We start from the raw sequence: 3,619 nt of genomic DNA on the forward strand, positions 1-3,619 counted from the left end.
AAAGAGGGAGAGAAGGAAAGAAGGAGGGCTGCTTCTTGCTCCTCATGGCCTGGGGGCTGCTGGGAGCAGGGGGCAGGGCTTGTTGCATGTCCCCGCCCCCTGGGCTCTTTACTGCCAGAGCTCCGCTCCTGTGCGCTCCTGCAGGAAATGACCCCTGCTTGTAACTTTGGTCACATTGGAAGAAGGCAAAACTCACTGGAAAAGACAATAACGCTAGGGAAAGTTAAAGGCTGGAGGAAAAAGAGGAAGACCCAGCATGAGACAGACTCGATCAAGAGAGCCAGGGCCCTCAGGTCTTTTGTTTGTTTGTTTTTAATTTTGAAATTAAATTCCATTCAAAATAAATTCAGTACATTGATACATGGACTAACAATTATGCCCTCAGTTTGTAAGACCTGAGCAAAGCTGTTAACGATAGGACATTTTGGAGGTCACTCTTTTCATAGATTTGCCATAAATCAGAAGCAACTTGACGACACTTGATACACACAGGGTGCGTTCAGACCGGGGCATTTGAGCCAGTTAGAAACGGAGTACTTACGCGCGATCACACTCACAACATCTGCCTCCCGTCCCTAACCGTTGCCAACTGTTGCAAACATCCCTTAAACTGGTGTAATTTGCTACTAGATCCCCAAGTGGTGTTTTCCTGAGTGCTCCAGTTCTAGACGCATTTCCCCCGTCTGATCGCTCTCCGCCGGTGTAGAGCCACTTCCGTTCAGAAGCCCGAGGCTTCCGCTTTTCATCCTCCATTTTTTAAAAATCATAGCTGATGTGTGCTTGGGCGAAGCTTTGCCCCGGTGTTAGTAAAAGCAAACTTTAAACGGTGCCCAGTTTCAGCCCTCAGACGAGTCCGGGACCTCACCGAGGCCAGTTTCGATGTCAAAGTTTAAAGGGAAGTCTCCGCTTCAGGGCATGCTTTTCGGGCTACAGTGTTATGCACATGCACGAAGATCCCAATTATATGAAAGATAGCCTATGTGCATGTGCAAACTGTGAAGAAATTTTAAAAAACCGCTGACGCACGCTGCTGAGCGCCTGAAGTGTGGACGCCGGGAAGCGATGTGGTACGCAGTGAGAGGTGAGTGTGATCGCGCTTCCCACGGATCAAATTCATCCAGTTGGAACCGGAGCGGTTTATACCGCTCCCAGCCCACCGTCTGACCGCACCCACACAGAGAGGATGTTCCGCTTCCAATTCCCTTCATTTTGGCTTCCTCCATGAATCTGGCTAATGTCCTTTCAAGCCATCTACGAACAAATTCTCCATCAAAGAACTCTGCAGCCCCTGACCTGCTATCTGAACAGAAAACGTCGAGGGATATCATTTCATCTATTTGCCCTTTCCTCTGCTTATATTCTCCCTCGTGGATCACTGCCTTGACGTGGCGAGGGGACTTGCGTGGTTCGGTGAGGCTGTGGGCTATGCCATGGAGGGCCACGCAGGACAGGCAGACCACAGCAGAGAACTCAGACAAAGCGTGTTCCACTAGAGAAAGAAATGGCAACCCACTCCAGTATCTTTGCCAAGAAAGCCCCATGGACTTTGGCCACCAAATGAGAAGGGAGCACTCACTGGAGAAGACCCTGATGCTGGGAAAGACTGAAGGTGAAAGAAGAAGGGGAAGGCAAAGGATGAGATGTTTAGACTGTGTCACCAATGCAACGAACATGAAATTAAGCAAACTACCAGTTCCTTAGGAGGGAATTGGTGGAAATCAGTGCCACCTTAGATATGAGTTGTTGTTGTTCAGTCGCACAGTCGAGTCCGACTCTTCGCGACCCCATGGACCAGATCATGCCAGGCCCTCCTGTCTTCCGCTATCCTCTGAAGTTTGCTCAATTTCATGTTCGTTGCATCGGAGACACTGTCTAACCATCTCATCCTTTGCCATCCCCTTCTTCTTTGACCTTCTATCTTTCCCAGCATTAGGGTCTTCTCCAATGAGTGCTCCCTTCTCATTTGGTGGTACTCATAGATATGAGTACCACCACCTTTCCTTTTTATATTTTAAAAAATTATTTCCTCAGAAAAAAGGGGGTATAGAAGGGAAAAGGGGATGGGGGGAAATAGAATACATCAAGTGTGTCACATTATATGAGTTGTTACGTACAACAGGTAAGATCAGATGCATTACCAAATATCTTATATATTTCAAACACAGAAGCAGACATTACAACATCAATACTACAAATATCTTACATATTTCAAATATAGAAGCAGACATTAGAACATCAATACTACAGAATTTGGGGATAAGTTCTCTCTTTAAAGAATAAACAAGAACTTTCCTAAGGTTAGCAGTAATCTATTGATGTTGGCCAAAAGAAATCACACCTTTAACAACTGAACGGGCTCCTAGGCTACAACTGAATCATTGCAAAAACCTTAATATTGCCTTAACTGTTTATCTAAATCTAAATTCTATTCTTACTGACCATTTAATGACTAGTAGAATGCAGAATCAAGTATCGGAACTATAATCAACGTCTTCATCTGCTTTAATATAACATTCAGGTTATTCCGGAACTTTAAAAAAATTATATCCGTAGTATGAGTAATAAGCTTCCCACCTTTCCTTTCTTCTTCTTTTTTTAACAAAATGAGTACTGTCTTAGAGAGAGAGAGCCTCAGTCCTAGAGAGGCACATAGAGATAGTGAGGGGGGGCTACGGGGGGAGCCATTTCCACCTCCGCCCCTTGCAAGAACGCGCCTCTGAGTCTGGCGGGCTTCTGCTTGAACATCTGGTGAGCTCCAATGGGCTTTTGGGGGGGGGGAAATATGGGGTGGGGGGCCTGCAATGCAAGTTCCGGATCTTGCAATGCAAGATCCAAAACAGAGAGCAGGTGTGTGTGTGTAGCAGTGGGTGAAAGAGAGCACCCGCCCCCCAATTTCTTCCTTGGTTCTCTGGGTCCCCCTCCCCCCTCTTCTGCCCCACGGAGAGCCGCTTGTCTCCTTTGTGCAAAGCCACGAGGTTCCTGCAGCGGACTTGAGCGCAGCTTCCGAATCCGGCCCCCTTGGAGACTGGAGACAGTTCAAGCGGCTTCCAGAGGCTCATCTAAGAGGAGGGGGGGGAGTGAGATTTGGGGTGGGAGAGGAGGGGGAAAGGAGGGGTGGGCTGAGTTGGAGATTTTTAGGGGCGGGGCGGAGGGGCTGAAGGAATGGCTGAGGGAGCTGGGGATGTGCTTGTCTGTTTTAAAGGGAGGCCAGGGACTGTGTCACTCGGCGGCCCTCAGAAGATCCGCACAGAACGGCTCCCATTATTTCCAATGGGCCTTCCAGCATCTCCCATTGTTTCCAACGGGCAATCCTGTCCTTCCTTTCAGTACATCCCGCTGGCAAGGGTTTTTTTTTTAAAGGGGGCGCAGGGACTGTGTCACCTGGCCCTCAGCAGACCGGCACAAAACAGAGCCTGAAGGGTGCAAAGGGAGATTTTTGGAGTAAATCTTCCTCCGCAGCATCAAGGCGGTGTCCCTTTCTGTCTGGCAAGAGTGCGTGGGCTCCCCTGCCCACCGGTGATGCTTTGGAGGATTCATTTTTCCTGCTTCCACACGGCACCTTGCAGCTCTTGCCAATGCTCCCTCCAAGCTGTGAGCAAGAATTCCACTTTGTGAGCAC

Source organism: Gekko japonicus, unplaced genomic scaffold (genome assembly GCF_001447785.1).
Source record: "Gekko japonicus isolate JY-2015 unplaced genomic scaffold, Gekko_japonicus_V1.1 scaffold2714, whole genome shotgun sequence".
Classification (NCBI taxonomy): domain Eukaryota; kingdom Metazoa; phylum Chordata; class Lepidosauria; order Squamata; family Gekkonidae; genus Gekko; species Gekko japonicus.